General features: G+C 42.1%; 1 protein-coding gene across 1 annotated transcript in view; it reads right to left on the bottom strand.

The window, feature by feature from the left end:
* GIGYF2 (GRB10 interacting GYF protein 2) overlaps positions 1-21,248 on the bottom strand; it is a 285,009-nt gene that overhangs the window by 228,986 nt on the left and 34,775 nt on the right.

The following is a 21,248-nucleotide window of genomic DNA, read 5'->3' as shown; positions in this document are numbered from 1 at the left end:
TGCAGATGGGCATCGATCAGGCTGCAGTGATGGCAATGGTGAGGCTGCTGCATTGAAGGCAATGGTGAGGCTGCTGCATTGAAGGCAATGGTGAGGCTGCTGCATTGAAGGCAATGGTGAGGCTGCTGCATTGAAGGCAATGGTGAGGCTGCTGCATTGAAGGCAATGGTGAGGCTGCTGCATTGAAGGCAATGGTGAGGCTGCTGCATTGAAGGCAATGGTGAGGCTGCTGCATTGAAGGCAATGGTGAGGCTGCTGCATTGAAGGCAATGGTGAGGCTGCTGCATTGAAGGCAATGGTGAGGCTGCTGCATTGATGGCAATGGTGAGGCTGCTGCATTGATGGCAATGGTGAGGCTGCTGCATTGATGGCAATGGTGAGGCTGCTGCATTGATGGCAATGGTGAGGCTGCTGCATTGATGGCAATGGTGAGGCTGCTGCATTGATGGCAATGGTGAGGCTGCTGCATTGATGGCAATGGTGAGGCTGCTGCATTGATGGCAATGGTGAGGCTGCTGCATTGATGGCAATGGTGAGGCTGCTGCATTGATGGCAATGGTGACACTGCAGATGGGCATTGATCAGGCTGCATTGATGGCAATGGTGAGGCTGCAGATGGGCACTGACCCAAAGTTCCTTATTTAAAATTAAAGTTTTTTTTTTCCTGAAACTTGCTTCTTAAAATGAATGTGTGTGTTATAGGACTGTGCGTGTTATACGACGATAAATACGGTACTTGATTAATGAATTGGCAGCCCTTCAACACAGGACCCAGAAGTTGGTGGAGACCACTGTAGAAGCGGTGCCTACTACAGCGATTTCCAACTGCCAAGAGGATCCCACAAGTTTGGCACATACACATGCCCAGCCATAACATTATAACCACTGACAGGTAAAGGGAATATCCTATTACAATGGCATCTGAAAATTTGTGGAATATACTATGCAGCAATTGAACATATTGTCCATGAAGTTGATGCGGGGAAAGAAGAAAAAAAAATGGGCATCACAGCTTGTTGTGCATGTGGCTGTGAAGCACATGGTAACCCATGTCCACAGCCAAAAGCTTCTACAATGGTCACTTGAACATCAGTACTCAACCACGGAGCAATGGAAAAAGGTGGCCTGGTCTGATGAATCACGTTTTATTTTACATCAAGTGGCTGGCCAGGTGCGTGCGTCACTTACCTGGGAAAGAGATGGCACCAGGATGCGGTATAAGAAGACAAATTGGCAGAGGCAGTGTGATGTTTTGGGCAATGTTTGCTGGGAAACCTTGGGTCCTGCTATTCATGTGGATGGTACTTTGGTGTCAATGCCTCAATGTGTCTGGGATGTTTTAGCAAAAGGGGGCCATAATCAATATTATGTGGGTGGTCAATGTTATGGCTGATCGGTGCACAAACTTACACTGGTCCAGCTAACAAATTACCATACCTGGAATTCATCTCTAACCCTTTAAGGCATTGTGTTGAAATCCACATCATAACTAATGAGATCTGCCAGCACAGTACAGAAAGGGTTAATTATGTTAAACACAGCAGAGGAAAACTTCAGTTTTGGAGCTTTCAAATAAGTGCAAGTAAAATAGAAGCAGCTTTTTAAATTATGCTATATAAACATGCAACAAATATAACATAGGTGTTAACCCATTTTGGCGACAAAAGTGGAAAAACACTTTAAAGGCAGCACCAGCTGGTACATCTGAACATTAACATAGTTCCCATAACAAGTAGTATTTCAGATTGGGACTTTAGAAACAAAAGTTAATTCTGTAATTGCAGTAAGAACTTCTGTTTTTAGAGCCCCCAATCAGAAATAGTTCCCATAACAGTTGGCGAGCCAGCCAGGAGTTTGGCAGAGTCTTCAGAAGGAACCGCACCTTGATCGGGATCATCGGGAACGCAGACCTCTAAATTCCGGCTAAGTAAGCTGTCCTTAAGCTTGCTATATTTCTGCCTTTCCTACATATCCCATCTGTTGGTTCTCAAGGAAACCAGACCACTCTCGGACCTTTCTGGTTGGGTAACGTGTGTGTGAGAATGTGTTTGTGTCCCCCTTCACGGGTTGGACTGTGTGTGGATAGAGAGAATCCTCTGCAGTTCCCTGCATTGACTCCTTGTGGGCGACCTGGGTCAGAGGCGCATGGTAGGATCAGATAAAACCCACAGAAGAGAAGAGACGAGGATGGTCTCTCAAATGAGTGTTTTGTCTATTGTCATAAAACGCTTCTATCCACGTAGATAAGTGGAGACTATTCTTGTAAATCTGCAGATATGCAGTACTATTTGTTTTAGAGGCAAGAGGGTATAGGCACAAGTAGAGAAGACTGGCCAGTCATTAAATCAAATAAGGGAATGAAGGGTGAGAGGCCTTCACAAAATGCCCAGCGCAAGATGAGCGCTAGAGAACATATGAACCGAAGGCACGGTTCTGCCTACACTGAGCCCCTAGATAAAATGGGTAGAATGGACAAAGGGAACAACTAAACCTTTAAAATCTGAAGGGACTTTTAATTTACAAGTATGGCAAACTTTTCTGCACGATTATGGCCCACTACTGTCCAGTGAAAGAACGTGGAGAATAGCTTGCACGTGGGAGACAGAACCTAAAGTAGAAAATCAAACTGGCTTGACGGAGATGTTTAATAAAAGTACTGCTGAAATTTACTACATTTGTCCAGAAGACTGTGTAGAGGATGACCTCCCCCCACCGTATGTGGCTGCCAAAGTGACTTTAAGGGGTCCATCCACAAAAGCACAAGAATTAGATTACATGAAATACACAAAAGATGAGCTGTGCAAAATAGTGGAGAGGAGGGGTTTAACAGCCCCATATCAACCTACAAAGAGGGATTTGGCTCATATCCTAGAAACAGATGATTGGCATAAATTAAAAGGCACATATGCAAAACTAGATCTCTCTGAACTTAAGGCTTTGGCCAGAGAAAGAGAGAGTCTGAACTTCCAAATTGTGGCAGCAAGATGGAGAGAAGGAAGGGAGACGCCACCCATTTGGCCCCTGTCACAGAGCAATCTGTTGCCGTTTATCCTGTCAGAACCCAATTAGTTTTTGAAGGTAATGCTGTTGACAGTAAGTCTCAAATTAAATAGCATGTACCTTTTAGTCCCCAAGAAATGAGAGCCATTTTAGAGGGATTGGGAGATCCTAGAAAGAATCCAATTGGATTTGCAAACAAACTTAGTGCTGCACAGGAAGCACATGGGACTTCTGCTACTGACATTCATCAGCTTCTTATTAAAGCAGTGGAAAGCAACATGTCTGGGTATATACTTAAAGAATGTGGTGTAGACGTTGGTTAGTGGATGGAAGGTTTGTGAAAATTTGCCCCAAATATATGGACAAACCAGACATGCTGAATTTATGACTAAGCAAGGGAAAGAGGAAGCCGCAGGGGCTTATTGGAGGCGTTTAAGCGATATGGCAGAGGGAGCAGGCCTTAAAATAGAGGAAGAGAAGGTGGGAGAAACTGCAAGTCCATCTACACAACTGGTGAAACAAAGGTTTCTTGATGGTTTAATACCCCAGCTGAAAGAAAAGTTATTCACAGCAAGGCCTGAGGCAGGCAATAGGTCTATTCGAGACCTCCTGCCTATCCTGTTATCCATAGAAAACAGGATTAACCAGAAATACAGCAAACCCAAGGTTATGTACATGGGGAAGCAGAGAGCAAGAGGAAGAAGCAAAGGCAATTTCGGGCATCATGGCAATTTCAGACCAATTACATGCTACAATTGTAATAAAGGACGACACATAGCCAAATTCTGCCATCTTCCTGACCATAGAATGGAAGTTTGCTTAGAGGCACCTCGTGCCGATCCCCGTTCTCTGCCAAAAGCAGTGGATCAGGCAATAGGAAAATGACATGCCAGTATCAATCATGTTAAATAGGGGAGACAATGGTCCCGAGGCCAGAGTAAAAGTATTTTTACAAAAACTCCCTTATCCTGGAGGAGAAACAGAATTAACCTGTTTAAATAGATACTGGTGCAAACCGAAGCATTTTTAATAGAGGATTTACCTCTAGGATTATCATCTACAAATGTTATCTCTGATGTTGGCCTAACCGGGACCTCTACTGATTTGGTTGAGTCCAAGCCACTTAAACTCAGGCTAGGACAGCAAACAGAAATTGTCACTAAAGTGTTAGTTTCAGACACAGGTCCTACCAATCTTTTGGGAGCTGACATTTTGAACCAAAATTTTAGCAAACAGACTATACTCCTACAGGAGTCCAAGTGGTCAGTAGTCTGTCAGAAGTTTTAAAATCTGCCTGTGAAGTATTTTTAATCTAAGACTCCACTCCGCCATTTCCACCAGAATTGGATGCGATTCCCGCAGATTTATGGGCCACCAACAAATATGATGTAGATCTGCTGGACTGCACCAGTTATGATAAAAATTAAACCAGGAGCCCATCTCCCACAGATTAAACAGTACCCACTGAGTAACCCACTGAGTATTGCTCAGACTGAAGGGATAAAAGAGGCAGATCACTCAACTGAAAGCAGCACGGGTTGTTGTACCAAGTCAAAAGCCAATATACCCTTGTTCCCAATTGCAAAGAAGCCAAACAAGGGTGGTGGGCAAGTAACATACTTCATGGTGCATGATTTGAGAGCCAGTAACAATATAATGGAGGCAGATACCCCAATTGTGCCCAACCCCCGCATTTTACTAAGTAAAATACCTGCCTCCAGCACCTGCTTTACAGTGATTAAGCTTGCAAATGCTTTTTTGGTGCCCCTACACAGATTGCTGGCACCTTCTTTTATTTACCCATGACGGCCAAAAGTTAGCATGGACAAGATTGCCCCAAGGCTGTGCGAGTAGGCCCTCTGAATATAATATTAAATTAATTATTAAAGTATTGGACCAATGGTCCCCCTCACACCCAAACACAGTTTAGCTTCAGTACATAGACAATTTGCTTATTTGTTCTGATACAAAGGACATCTGTAGTAGAGAAACAGTAAGCCTTCTTACGTTTCTCTAACACAGTAACAACAAAGTTAGCAAAGATAAGCTACAATACTGCCAAGAGAAAGTGATCTTCCTGGGTCACTGCATTTCACATGGAATCCATCACCTAACCACAGATGTCAGCTGTATTCAAAGCATGTAATCTCCTAGAGAATCAAAGGGGAAACGTTTACACTGACAGCAGATATGCATTTGGAATAGCTCACGATTTTGGGCCGATTTAGAAAGCACAGAACTTTCTGACTAGTGCAGGGAAGCCAGTGACATGCAAAACTCATAGAACGGCTATTTGAGGCCTTTCAGAAACCAGAAGTTGCCATGGTGAAGGTAAAAGGACTGGAAGGGGAAATGACACGACAGCCAGAGAGAATGCTTTAGCGGACCAAGCGGCAAAGGATGCTCCCCTTATGGCATTTGGAGTCACACCCACTGTAGGCGTCGCCCAGCTAGCGGAAACAGATTCCCCTCATCAAGTGCAGTGGGATATAGAAACTTTGGGGCGCTGACAACAGGTGGTGTCTACCCAGGAGTTTGTAGACAGTTTTAGCACAACTGGCACATAGCGTTAGTCATTTTGCTAAGGGCACCATGGTGGCACTTACTGACTGCTATTGGATAGCACCTGGATTTAGTGCACTTGCAGCCAGGTATGGTGCTTCATGTCTCACTTGTGCTCTGTACAATGCAGGGAGGCCTGTCCATGTTCCCCAAAAGCATTCTCCTAAACCAGATTTCCCTTTCCAAAGCATTCAAATAGACTACATTCAGTTGCCCAGAATAGGCACCTATGAGTACACTTTAGTGTGTGTTGACATGTTTTCAGGTTGGCCTAAGCGCTGGCTGGTAGCTAAAGCAATTGCAAAAACAGCAAAGAAAATTTTGAATTAATTAGTTTGTAGAAATGGAGTTCCTGAAACTATTGAGAGTGACAGAGGAACCCATTTTACTGGGGAAGTAATGAAAGAGGTAATGGAAGCCCTTCACATACAGTGAGCTTTCCATACACTTTATCCACAACGTAGTGGTAAAGTTGAGAGACTTAATGGAATTTTGAAAAACAGATGTGCAAAAATTAAAGCAGATACAGGAAAGGGATGGGTGGAAGCTTTGCCATTAGCCCTATATTCTGTACGAACTACCCCTTAACCCCCTCCCGCCGAGCGTATACAGATGTGCGTACTCGGCTTTCGGGGGTTAAACCGGGATGATGCCCGCAGCTGCAGGCTACTGTTTTTTAGAGCTGGTGATCGGCTTTACAAGTATAACAACCGATGCGGCTAAAAGCCGCTCGGCTGTTATACGGGAGGAGAGGTCCCTCCCGCCGCTCTTACTGGGCGGCCCGATCACCAAACCGCCGCCACTGACGGCTAGGGACAGACTGGAACGAAGCCATAAGTGGCTTCGTTCCAGCCTCCTAATTGTAAACACAGAAGCAATGTCATGATGTCACTTCCCGTTTACTCGGCTGCCAATGGCGACGGTTTTAAAAAAATATACAGAATTCAGAATCGCTGAAAACGGAGATATAAATACTTTGAAGTGCAAAGGAAGGATCGGGGGTCTTTTAGACCCCCGATCCCTCCATAAAGAGTACCTGTCACCACCTATTACTGTCACAAGGGATGTTTACATTCCTTGTGACAGCAATAAAAGTGATCAATTTTTTTTTTTTTTTAACACAATTTATTAATATAAAAATAAAGAAAAAAAAAAATTTTTTTTTTTTTTAAAGCACCCCCCCGTCCCCACGAGCTTGCGCAGCAAAGAAAACACATACAGAAGTCGGGCCCGCATATGTAAACGGTGTTCAAATCACACATGTGAGGTATAGCCGCGATCGTCAGAGCGAGAGCAATAATTCTAGCATTGGACCTCCTCTTTAACTCTAACCTGGTAACCGTAAAAAAAATGTAAAGCGTCACCTATGGAGATTTTTAGGTACCTTAGTTTGTCGCCATTCCACGAGTGCGTGCAATTATAAAGCGTGACATGTTTGGTATCTATTTACTCAGCTTTCACATTATACAAAAAAAAAAAAAAAAAAAAAAAAAAAAAAAATCGGGCTAACTTTACGGTTTGGTTTTTTTAAATTCATGAAAGTGTCCCTTTTCCCAAAAAGTTGAGTTTAAAACTTCGCTGCACAAATAACGTGCGATATAAAATATTGCAACAATCGCCATTTTATTCTCTAGATTCTCTGCTAAAAAATTATATATAAAGTTTGGGGGCTGTAAGTGATTTTCTAGCAAAAAAATACGTATTTTAACTTGTAAACACCAAATGTCAAAAATAGGCCTAGTCATGAAAGGGTTAACAACCACATGGGCTGTCCCCTATGAGATTTTATTAGGAGGGCCGCCCACAACAGGCCTATATTTTCCGCAACAGTTGCAGGCTTCTCACTCAGGTATTCACAGAATCCAACCTGGTGACTGGGTGGTGGTCAAGCAACACATCAGAAAGCTACTAGAACCAAAATTTGATGGACCACATTTGGTGCTTTTGACAACTGGTTCCGCTGTCAAGTTGGAAGGAAAACCCACCTGGATTCACACCAGTCACTGCAAGCAAATCCTGAAGTGATGATATCTTTTGAAATAAAAATGATTTTTTTTTTTCCTGTTTTGGAGAACTGAGACATGGAAAAATAACCCTTTCATCCAAATGTTAAAATTCTATGCAACGCATAGCAATGCTAGTAACTGCTGGGTGTGTTCTCATTTACATCACCAAACAGGAACAATACCCATGATAGCAATGCCTCAAACTTCACTGATCTAAACAGGACCAGAATACATGGCTCATACATACAGTCTCCACAGCCAATGGGACAGGACAGTAACTTTGGTTTCAAAACACAGACAATCCACAGATTTGTCTAAACATTACATGCCCGTTTAACACTAAATGTACACGGTCGGGCAATGCAGATTGCACTGGAGCAAAGATTACAGTTTATGGAGGAAACTATGCTCAGTATTGTTATATCCCAGATCCAGAACTAAATAGAAACCATTATACATAGCTCCCATCTGTCCCTGATTTCAAGAGACCGTCTCTGTCCCTCTTTCCCCCTCATTTTGGTGAGATCTATATAGTTGTATATAAAATGCACTTTTTATCTTTCAAAAAGTGTTGCCCAGTGCTAAACCTTTCATCCAATTTCTGAATTGCTGCATTTGTAAATTTTAAAAGCCAATATAAAGGAATAGTAGTGGTAAAAAAAAGCCCTTGTTGATTTAACCTTTTTTTGGTTAATTCTCCTTTAAGGGGGTGTGGCAGGAGGAGTGTCCTATGCCTACATAAATTTGCTAGTAGGCATCCCCCATTCCCATCTCAAAATATTGGGAGGTATACCTTATAGTACAAATTGCTCACAGGTCTTAATATGTGGAAATATCGGTTACCTGAGATTCCGTGTCATTGCATCTAGGTTTTTTAGGAGCAGGTATACCATCCATACATAGAGGGTTATATTATATATGTGGAAATAAAGCTTACGCCTGGCTTCCTACTAATGTTACAGGTACATGTTATATTGGGAAGTTAGCACTTGCTTTGGCTGTTCGCAAAGATACAGCGCAACCAGGTCAAGTCCAGAATACCCTTAGTGTTCAAAAGAGCTGTTCACTGAAGGCGACATGACATGGTCATGGTTCCCTTCCTGGACAGGATGGGGAATTGAAGCAATGAAAAGAAATATTACACTAGAATTGTAGATGAGATAAGAAACCTAGATCAGTGGTAGTAAGGTTAATAAAGTGAAAAAATGGCTCAGCTTAAAAAAGTAGTATTACAGCATAGATTAACACTAAATGATCTCACTGTAGCTCAAGGTGGGATGTGTAAGGTATTTCCCACTGACTGTTGTATATACATTTCTGATAATGAGGACATTATTAAAGGGCATCTTATTAAGATAAGAGAACTACAGAATAAGGCCTGAGATATTGCTAAAGATGGATGAAACCCCTTTAAGGGATTAGGAGGTTTTGGTGACTTCTTATATGGCATAGCAACATGGTTAAAGAAACTAGGCACTTACATTGTTATGTTCCTATTTCTCATATTTGTTATTTACTTCCTCATCAGGCTATGCCTCTGTGCGACTACCCACTGTACCAAAAAATGGTCCACCAGCCCTGATGAACCCATTATTCTGAGAAAACTAGGAGAGAGCTGAACAGGACACAGTCTCTCTGCGCCAATGTAGCAGAAGTTACCAGCAATCGGCTGAATGTAACGTGGAGAAGAATGGTGTCAAATAAACAAAAGGAGGGAAATTACATGGACTTTCACTGTATTGTTCATTTAAGCACAAGAGACTCCACTTTGTTCAAGGCTGTTGAAATGTGTTCTGTAACCTTCACTTAACACACAGACACATCTGCTAGAAGCTCTCTCTGTCTCTACTCCAACCTCCCCTCTCAAGTGTTTACTTTTGCAATTGTTCTATTTGCTAGCTTTTAATAACATATATTTCTATTTGTTAGTTTTAAGTAACATCTCACACCACCCCTTTCTTATCTATGTATAAAATAACATGTAATAATACATTTTGCACTGAACGGACATTTTAAAACACAGTGATTGCGTCCTGTGAATCTTCCTGCAATTGCAGTAACTTCTGTTTTTAGAGTCCCAATCAGAAATAGTTCCCATAACAATTCTGATGCACTGCAGGATACCCAAAAGCCAGAGTGCTTTAAAATGGAGCTTGCACTAAAATACTAGATCCACCTTTTTGGTAGCATCCCATTACAAAATTTCAAACAGATATACCGCAATAAACAATGCATAAAAACCTTGGGGGGGGGACCATAGTAAAATACCTACCTTACAGCACTTAAAGTGTTACTAAACCCAGTAATATGAAAATAGTTCAACTGCCCACCGCTTATAAATCATCTTTTTACATTAAAATACTGCCACTATATATCTTTTTGGCTGATCTGTATACCACGGTCACCTGATAACCTGCAGAGTTTGTCCAGAGCTGTGTGTTCAGGTAGGAGATTTACACTACAGCCTGTATACACGCCCAGGGCTCAACAAACCCCGGGCACCAGGTCGCATTTGCACAGCTGGGGTATCCTATTTCCGCGCGACACCCCCTCCCGGCACGATCGTGTTGGGCCGCGCCGGGAGGGGGAGGCTTTGCAGTCCTATGGTTCCTTCTGGAATCGGGTACCCTCTTGTGGTGGCCGTTGGTATGACAAGACAACCACCAATGCTAATGGAGCTTCCCCTGCCTATTTTCACTGCCCGCCCATCGCCTTCCCTTTACTTAAAACCCCCAAACATTATATATATATTTTTTATTCTAACACCCTAGAGAATAAAATGGTAGTTGTTGCAATACTTTGTCACACTGTATTTTGCGCAGCGGACTTACAAGCGCACTTTTTTTCGGAAAAAAAACTTTTTTTAATTAAAAAATAAAACAGTAAAGTTAGCAAATTTTTTTTTTTCACATATTGTGAAAGATAATGTTACGCCGAGTAAACTGATACCCAACTTGTCATGCTTCAAAATCTCGTCCGCTCGTGGAATGGCGACAAACTTTTACCCTTTAAAATCTCCATAGGCGACGTTTAAAAAAAATTCTACAGGTTGCATGTTTTGAGTTACAGAGGAGGTCTAGGACTAGAATTATTGCTCTCGCTCTACCAATCGCGGCGATACCCAACGTGTGGTTTTAACACCGCTTGCATATGCGGGCGCTACTCACGTATGCGTTCGCTTCTGCACGCGAGCTCGGCGGGATGGGGTGTTTAAAATTATTCTTTTTTTTCTTATTTATTTTAACTTATTTTTTCACTGTTCTTTTTTTTTTTTTTAAAAGTCACTTTTATTTCTATTACAAGGAATGTAAAAATCCCTTGTAATAGAAAAAAAGCATGACAGGATCTCTTAAATATGAGATCTGGGGTCAAAAAGACCTCAGATCTCATATTTACACTAAAATGCATTTAAAAAAAATGTCCCTTTAAGAGCTAGGGGCGGAAGTGACGATTTGACATTGCTTCCGCCCTGCAATGGCTTGGAGACGGGCGGGGGGCCCATCTTCCCCTCACTCGTCTCCATGTCAGGCCAGGGACAGGTCCGGATCGCCTCCGCCGTTACCGACGGCCACGGTAAGCGGTGAAGGGCACTGGAGCGCGGCGGTAGGGGGGCCCTCTCCCGCCGCCGATAAAAGTGATCTTGCGGCGAATCCTCTGCAGAGACCACTTTAATCTGAAAGAGAACCGCCGGCTCTTGAAGAGGATACCGGGGTTATGGTAGCTAGCTGCTACCATAACAATGGTATTTTTCTTCAAAGACAGGACGTATATAGTCGTCCTGCGGGAATGAAGCGGTTAATTAAAATTAATTTATTATTGGTCATCTCCCTGCTTGGCCCCTTTCACATGGGCTGTCTGATCAGGTTCGCCTGTCAGTTTTTCAGGCGGACCTGATCGGACCCTTAGCGGGGATATGGCTGTCTTGTGTCCCTGCATGGCAGGAAATAAAAGCAGTAACATTCGTTCTAGTCGTCTCTGTGTAAATTTAAGATTGGTACATTTTTATATTGAAAATAAAGCTTTGTCGGTCGTTTAAAAAAAAAAAAAAAAAAAACCTGGCTCCTAACTTTTTTAGCTGGCTCCTAGATTCCAAGCAAACTTGTCAAGCCCTGTACACGCCCATATGTGTGATGGCAATATCATGTGACCTAGCTAGCTCTGAGAACAAATAAATGTTCTCTCCAGCATAAAAGACAACTGAGGATGTGCAGGTTGGCTACCCTGCCTGTGTGTTAGCTGGCCTTCCCCAGACAGACAGTGCAGGAGGGAAGGATCTATGCATACAAGATCGAAGAGACTTTTTATACAATGCAGATGATTAACCCCTTAAGTTCCACAGTAAGTATAACAAGCATGCTTATCTGCATAGACTGATTTTACTGCTGTGGGTTTAGTACTACTTTAAAAGTGCTTGTAAACCCTCACATATACGAAGTGAACAGCCTCAGATGATACACAGAGATGAAACAAATCCTCCTACATAAGTTTTACATCAGCTGTTAAAATCTTCTTAAAATGTCAGGAGGGGGCAGAAAGGCTGCAGTAAGTGTGTGAGAGCTGACTGAAGGAAAGGCACACACCCGCCTCCACACAGAAGAACTGTGTCCTGAATAGAAAAGCTCCATTCTGAGCTCCCCCCCCCCCCTCCCGACACAAAGTTATCTCATGTGTCGGAAAAGGGGAACGTAGCACCAGAGAGAAATGACACTTAAGCTCCATTCACTCTTGTGCGATTTGTCATGCACCTATGGACATCAAAGTCACGACAATTCCTTTCCCAAGTGTTACATGAACGTGGATGTAACCCCATATGTTTCAATAACCACCATGCATATACAGTGGGTATAAAAAGGCTACACACCCCTATTAAAAATGTCAGGTTTCTGTGATGTAAAAAAAAAGACAAATTTAATCATTTCAGATTATTTTCCACCTTTAATGTGACCTATAAACTGTACAACTCAGTTGGAAAAAAGGAAATATTTTAGGCAGAGGGAAGTAAAAATTAATAAATAATAATATATGGTTGCATAAGTGTGCACACCCTTAAATACTTTGTTGAAGCACCTTTTGGTTTTATTACAGCACTGTCTTTTTGGGTAGGGTCTATCAGCATGGCACATCTTGACTTGGCAATATTTGCCCACTCTTTGCAAAAACACTCCAAATCTGTCAGATTGCGAGGGCATCTCCTGTGCACAGCCCTTTTGAGATCACCCCACAGATTTTCAATCGGATTCAGGTTTGGGCTCTGGCTGGGCCATTTCAAAACTTTAATCCTCTTCTGGTGCAGTCATCAATTTGTTGATTTGGATGTATGCTTTGGGTCGTTGACATGCGGAAAGAGGAAGTTCTGCTTCATGTTCAGCTTTCTAGCAGAAGTCTTAAGGTTTTGTGCCAATATTGTATTGTTATTTGCTCATAATTCCGTCTACCTTGATGTTCCAGCTGAAGAAAAACAGCCCCAAAGTATATTTCTGCCACCACCATGCTTTATTGTGGGTATGGTGTTCTTTTGGTGTGTTTTTGCGCCAAACATATCTTTTGGAACGAAGGCCAAAAAGTTCAACATTGTGTTTCATCAGACCATGCTTTTGGGAGACTTCAAATGTGTTTTTGCAAAATTGCTAGGCTTGGATGTTTTTCTTCATAAGAAAAGGCTTCCGTCTTACCACTCTACCCATAGCCCAGATATATGAAGAATACGCCAGATTGTTGTTACATGTACCACACAGTCATCATTTGCCAGATATTCCTGCAGCTCCTTTAATGTTGCTTCAGGCCTCTTGGCAGCCTCCCTGACCAGTTTTCTTATTATTCCATCAATTTTGGGAGGGACATCCAGTTCTTGGTAATGTCACTGTTGTGCCATATTTTCTCCACTTGATGACTGTCTTCACTGTGTTCCATGGCATATCTAATACCTTGGAAATTCTTTCATACACTTCTCCTGACTGATACCTTTTGACAATGAGATCCCTCTGATGCTTTGGAAGCTCTCTGCGGACCATGGCTTTTGCTGTAGGATGCAACTAAGAAAATATCAGGAAAGACCTACTAGATAAGCTTTACTTTATTTGGGGTTAATCAGAGGCACTTTAAATGATGGCAGGTGTGTACTGACTCCTATTTAACATGAGTTGAAATGCGATTGCTTAACCCTGAATACAGCAACATCCCCATTTATAAAAAAGAGGGTGTGCACAGTTATCCAATCACATTATTTTAGTTCTTTATTTTTACTTCCCCCCTCCTAAAAGATTTCAGTTTGTTTTTCAGTTGAGCTGTACAGTTTATAGGTCACATTAAAAAAGGTGGAAGTTCTAAAATGATTCATCTTGGTCTAATTTTTTTACACCACAGAAACCCAACATTTTAACAGGGGTGTTTAGACTTTTTAGAACCACTGTATGTGCGATATAAAGTTGCTGAAACTTCATAGTTCATGCACAACTTAACGACTTGCATGCAACTTAAGAGCCATAGACTTCAATCCTCAAAGGTTGCATCAAAGTGAATGTTATACAATGCAACTGTCGTCCATTATCACTGGTCAAAGCCAAAGTCGTATGAAAGATGCACGCACTCCAAAGTCAGAGTCCTACAAGTGTGAATGAAGCCTTAGAGCTTTGAATAGAGAAATTGTGAGCTCTAAACGAGCAGGGTCTTCCGATCCCTCCTGTATTGAATTGTACAGCCATGGCCAAAAGTTTTGAGAATGACACAAATATAACATTTTTTTACAAAGTCTGCTGCTTCAGTGTTTTTAGAGATTTTTGACAGAGGTTACTATGGTATATTGAAGTATAATTACAAGCATTTCATAAGTGTCAAAGGTTTTTATTGACAATTACATTAAGTTTATGCTAAGAGTCAGTATTTGCAGTGTTGACCCTTCTTTTTCAAGACCTCTGCAATTCGCCCAGGCATGCTGTCAATCACAACTTCTGGGCCACATCCTGACTGATGGCAGCCCAATTTTTGCATAATCAATGTTTGGAGTGTGTCAGGATTTGTGGGGTTTTTTGTTCACCCGCCTCTTGAGGATTGGCCACAAGTTCTCAATGGGATTAAGGTCTGGGAGTTTCCTGGCCCATGGACCCAAAATTTTGATGTTTTGTTCCCCAAGCCACTTAGTTTTGGCATATGGCAAGGTACTCTATCATGCTAAAAAAGGGATTGTTTCTCACCAAACTGTTCTTGGATGGTTGGGAGAAGTTGCTCTTGGAGAATGTTTTTGTACCAGTCTTTATTCATGGCTGTGTTCTTAGGCAAAATTGTGAGTGGGCCCACTCTTGGCTGAGGACCAATCCCACTCATAAATGGTTTTAGGATGCTTTGCGGTTTGCATGACACAGGATGGATGGTAGCGCTCACCTTTTCTTCTCAGGACATGGTTTTCTCCAGATGCCCCAATCGGAAAGGAGATTCAGAGAAAATTACTTTACCGTAGTCTTCAGCAGTCCAATCCTTGTACCTTTTACAAAATATCAGCTGTCCCTTATGTTTTTCCTGGAGAGAAGTGGCCTCTTTGCTGCCCTTCTTGACAGCAGGCCATCCTCCAAAAGTCTGCCTGCTGCCATTCCTGAGCAAGCTCTGCACTGGTGGTGCCCAGATCCCACAGTGGAACCAACTGTAGGGGGCGGTCCTGGCGCTTGCTGGACTTTATTGGGTGCCTTCTTCACAAATGCAGTGGAATTTTTTTTATGTGATTAAGTTAATTTTCATGGCAAAGAGGGACTTTGCAATTAATTGCAATTCATATGATCACTCTTCATAACATTCTGGAGTATATGCAAACAGCCATCATAGAAACTAAGGCAGCAGACTTTGTGAAAATTAATAATTGTGTCATTCTCAATTTTTGGCCATGGCTGTATTGTAACTATACTGTCTGGTTGTAAAGCGCTGCGCAAACTGTTGGTGCTATACAAATCCTGTATAATAATAATATGAATATGCATACTTACAGACGGAGGCTTTGCTCAGATTCCATGACTGAGGTTTCCAACCATTTTAATTGGAGTGGCATTACAGAATCTTCTCACGAGATCCAGGGAAAGCAGAGGATCCATAAACCAGCAAGAATGCACTACTGTACAATAAGGGGGCAACTTCTTGCGACATTTGGGATCCTGAGCTTTTCCCAAGATCTATCATTAATGGCCAGAAATATCAGCAACAGACAGTGGCTAGAACCCTATGAGTATATATTTTTTTTTTGTCTAGTGAAATCCAAAGACTCCAGGTCCACACTGCTCAAAGCTTGACAGAAGTTTTATCGTACGAGCGGATGGTGAACTTGTCGACAAAAATTAAATAAAAAACCTTCAGCCAATCACTGAGCAGCTTGAACCAATTTTTGGAAGTTCGATACATGCATTAGGAACATGCAAAGTCCGATTTGCGGGGATGCCTGCGAAACAGGGGAATCTGGAACTAGCTTCATTGAGGCTGCAGGCATGTTATTACTTTAATAAATGGATGATTTTTATGCTTTTCTTATAAATGCTGCCAACTAAACATAGCTTATATTTTAGTACAAGGTACAGGCACATGGGAGGTATATGCTTTAAGTGCCTGGGGCTACTTTACCAGGCAAGGGAACCTCACAAGTGTGTTTTAAAAATGGCCTTACAAATCATGGACACAACAAGTTTAAAAAAATCTGAAAAGAACTGCGAACCAGATGCACATTGTCCCATCAAGGAGATTAGTAGTTCATTAAACTCCCCTAATCCTTAGTTGGATGACTTGTAGCAGATTATGATACTAATTGTATCAAAAGGAAGATAACGCATGATTCAGAGCATGTGACTTTTTTCTTTAAAGACAATCAGCCACTAACTGAACATCATGCAAATGAGCAGCCACAAAAGTATGAATATATAAGTGTCACCGGCGCAAAAAAGTGTGTATTGTTTATAAATATTAGTGTTATCTTAAAAAGATTTTTTTGAGTTGCTGCATTCAAAGAAAAAAACACCCTTGGGTGAAAAAATGAAATTGTATATGTTGAGTGCGCTACTCCCCTTGCAGTACACCTCCCTGTTTAGTGTTTATCCTGCATGAATATCCTAACTACTAACATGTGTACCAATACCTTCAATAACCAAATATTCCAAAATATCAGCATGTGAACAGCATACAAAAAAGAATATATAAAATTTTCCCCAAAAATAAAATAAAAATAATTAGTTCAAATTCATGTGCAAAGTGCAATGCAACCTTCCATTAGCAAATATCAGCATGTAAACAGCATACAAAAAAAATATATAAAATTTTCCCCAAAAGTCCAAATTCATGTGCAATGTTCAATACAGCCTTCCTTTAGATCAGTTTTAAACGTGACAAAAACCACCACCGTCTAGATTGGCCACTCACCAGCTGTCAGTGGACAATGCGCCTTTGGTTCATTTAGTAGGGATAACCACTCCACCTGTAACGTGCTTTTGCTGACCCCAATGAGTAATATATGAGCCTTGTTATCCTCATAAAAAACAAACAGCGATCATTGCGCAATATATAAAAGCGGTTTATTGTAGCCAAGTTTAAAAATAAGTTATTCACTCACATTTGGAAGTGCCCATGAGCCGGCACCAAGCTGTTCCAGCAGCTAATGATGGGTGTGGGTATGGTGTCATTCGATCCCCGTGCCAGCGTGCGATACAAGCCTCGTTCGCAACCAGCTTGCGCTCCACCCCTCGCTTTCGCCCGGTCCGGAAGTGACGTATTGACGTGACAAAATTATCTCCCAGCAGCCTCTACGCGTTTCGCATCATAGTATGCATCAGGAAGCCTCCTGAGCTTCCTGATGCATACTATGATGCGAAACGCGTAGAGGCTGCTGGGAGTCTTGTCACGTCAATACGTCACTTCCGGACCGGGGGAAAGCGAGGGGTGGAGCGTAAGCTGGTTGCGAACGAGGCTTGTATCGCACGCCGGCACGGGGATCGAATGACACCATACCCACACCCATCATTAGCTGCTGGAACAGCTTGGTGCCGGCTCATGGGCACTTCCAAATGTGAGTGAATAACTTATTTTTAAACTTGGCTACAATAAACCGCTTTTATATATTGCGCAATGATCGCTGTTTGTTTTTTATGAGGATAACAAGGCTCATATAATACTCATTGGGGTCAGCAAAAGCACGATACAGGTGGAGTGGTTATCCCTACTAAATGAACCAAAGGCGCACTGTCCACTGACAGCTGGTGAGTGGCCAATCTAGACGGTGGTGATTTTTGTCACGACAGTGGTGGAATTGTCACGTATAACACTGATCTAAAGGAAGGCTGCATTGCACTTTGCACATGAATTTGGACTAATTATTTTTATTTTATTTTTGGGGAAAATTTTATATATGCTTTTTTGTATACTCTTATGTTGGAATATTTGGTTATTGAAGGTATTGGTACACATGTTAGTAGTTAGGATATTCATGCAGGATAAACACTAAACAGGGAGGTGTACTGCAAGGGGAGTAGCGCACTCAACATATACAATTTCAGCCACAAAAGTATATTCAATTACTTTAGTTTGTGAGAAGCCCCTATTTTGTGTGCCTTTAAAGTTGATCTCACAAAAAAAAACAATTTTACTTGCCTGATTTCTGGATTTAAGGATGGCCTTACACTCTTGGTGGAGCTGAATGAGAGAAGTCTAACAGTTTATCCATCTACACAAAATAGTGTGCACGGGGGAACCTCTTACTGCTGGCTACTGTATTCTGACAGCCAGCACCCAGCGGCTCTCAGAATACTCCAACAGTGGCTGCAGTCACTGCTTGGTCAACAGTTTTCCACCTTGTCCTTAAATTTTCAGATCAAAAGGATGTTGTTAGTGTGGTGCCACTAAAGGACACCCATGGCTTGAATTTCAGCCACTTCATCAGGAACCTGCCATTCTGCTGTCAAAGACAGTGACATTCTCATTAAGTAGAATGTCAGGTGTTGGGCAATAAGTCAAGACCCTAATGAAGAGAAGTTAACATAAGGAGAGCATGCATGCAGGGTTTTCTAGCCAATACATAATAGCAGTCAGTACCTTATATGCATGCTATTAGCTTTAAACATTAAAAACGGTTGGCAGTTTCACTTTGATGGTTTCGCGTATGTGAACACATGACCATCTGACTGCTCCAGACTGTCTAAAGAAAGGGGCAGTTTAATGTCCTTCAGGCTTTAGGGGAGAAGGACTATGCCCAATGGGGGTAAACAATGCCCGATCTTTGGTATTAGGGGGAGAAACAGTTGGTGTCAGTGGAAGGAATGGTGACCCCTTGTTGGTGTGAGTGGCAGTAATTATGCCTCAAGTGCCAGATAAAGGTAAGCAAAAGGCCACAGTTTGGAGACCACTGGTCTAGATCATTCCAGAACAGAAGCAACAGGTGTATGAATTCTGCATACACATACAGATGTTAACACTGTTTCGCCAGATCCGTCATCCTACACTGCTATTTTTTTCCAATCAGGTCATTTTTTATTAAACATTTTTGTCAGTACAAAGACAAGTATACAATAACATAATATCAGTAGGAACATTTTCTGATAAACAATAAATAAAATACACTGCTGATATTGAGCATATGTCAATTTGGCAGGGAAAATCATTTGCTTCGTATACAGTGTGATTATCTATAAATTTTGTCTACCTAGAACAGCCAATATACACTCACCGGCCACTTTATTAGTTACACCTTGCTAGTACCAGGTTGGACCCCCTTTTGCCTTCAGAACGGTCTTAATTCCTTGTGGCATAGATTCAACAAGGTGTTAGAAATATTTCTCAGAGATTTTGGTCCATATTGACATGATTGCATCATGTAGTTGGTGCAGATTTGATGGCTGCACATCCATGATGCGAATTTCCTGTTCCACCACATCCAAAGGTGCTCTATTGGATTGAGATCTGGTGACTGTGGAGACAATTGGAGTACAGTGTACTCCTTGTCATGTTCAAGAATCCAGTTTGACATGATTTGAGCTTTGTGACAGTGCATTATGCTGCTGGAAGTAGTCATCAAAAGATGGGTACACTGCAGTCATAAAGGGATGGACATGGTCAGCAACAATACTCAGGTAGGCCGTGGCGTTTAAACAATGCTCAATAGGTATTAAGGGTCCCAAGGTGTGCCAAGAAAATATCACCCACACCATTGCACCACCAGCCTGAACTGTTGATACAAGGCAGGATGGATCCATGCTTCCATGGTGTTTGCGCCAAATTCTGACCCTACCATCTGAATGTCACAGCTGAAAATTAAGACTCATCAGACCAGGCAATTTTTTTTCCAATCTTTGATTGTCCAATTTTGGTGAGCCTGTGCGAATTGTAGCCTCAGTTTCCTGTTCTTAGCTGACAGGAGTGGCACCCAGTGTGGTCTTCTGCTGTTGTAGCCCATCTGCATCAAGGTTCGATGTGGTGTGCGTTCAGAGATGGTATTCTGCATACCTTGGTTGTAACAAGTGGCTTTTTGAGTTACAGTTGCCTATCATCTCGAACCAGTCTGCCCATTCTCTTCTGACCGACATCAAGGCATTTTCATCCACACAACTGCCGCTCACTGTATATTTTCTATTTTTCTGACCATTCTCTGTAAGCCTTAGAGATGGTTGTGCATGAAAATCCCAGTAGATCAGCAGTTTTTGAAAGACTCAGACCAGCCCGTCTGGTACCAACAACCATGCCACGTTCAAAGTCACTTATATCCCCTTTCTTCCCCATTCAGATGCTCGATTTCAACTTCAGCAATTAGTCTTCACCACGTCTAGATGCCTAAATGCATTGAGTTGCATGCCATGCAGAACCAGAAAAATAAAAAAATTGTGGAACAGTAGGTTTTATGACCAGGAATTATCTAAAATAATATTAACACATGGCTCCTTAATTATAACAAAAATAAATTGCTTCTGACTGTATTAAAATATTGTTGTTCTGTGACATAGTTATGTAATGTTAATAAAAACAGTGAATCAGAAAGTGTTTGTAATGGCAAACCTTTAAGAAAGTAGAGAACACCACGTATAGCTGGCTAAAGCCAGTACAGGAGCCTATAAAACCTCAGACACAATAACGCAGAGTGTGAGAAAATCCAAGCAAGGCTCACCAGTGTTTGAAGTGAATATGTGTTTTGTCCAAGCAGGGCAAAGCCACAGCTTAACTTTAAGAGCACCCGTTGCAGCAGCCTATAATTGTCTTCCCTTTGCTCCCTCAGCCCACTTGCGGGTATGGGAAACATGCAACTTGCTTCACTTCTTCCCACATGACAGTGCTGGTGTTTGGCTGCCAGAGCACCCAGCTGAGTGACATGGAGGATGTGAGTTTTCTTAGCCCTGTGTAAGGTCCAAGCTGTGACTTGTAAAACTACCCAGGGGCTAATTCTTTACTCCCATCAGCCAAACGAAGAAGCAGGATACAAAAGGGTAGGCAAGTATAAGCTGCTGTTGGGACCACCACTAAAAGTGAACTTGTTGTTTGCCCTGCATGAGAAAAGCACAAGTTTGTCTTAAACAATGGTGAGTCTAATTACTATGCTAAGCACTAAAGCCCCTTTCACACTGGGTGGTTTTTAAAAATAGCGCCTGCAAACCGGCTGCTTTGTCTCCAATGTGAAAGCTCCGAGGGCTTTCACATTGGGAGCGGTGCGCTGGCAGGACGGTAAAAAAAGTCCTGCTA

Source organism: Aquarana catesbeiana, linkage group LG04, assembly GCF_042186555.1.
Source record: "Aquarana catesbeiana isolate 2022-GZ linkage group LG04, ASM4218655v1, whole genome shotgun sequence".
In the NCBI taxonomy this organism is placed as follows: Eukaryota; Metazoa; Chordata; class Amphibia; order Anura; family Ranidae; genus Aquarana; species Aquarana catesbeiana.
This window is presented reverse-complemented; position numbering and strand designations above follow the sequence as displayed.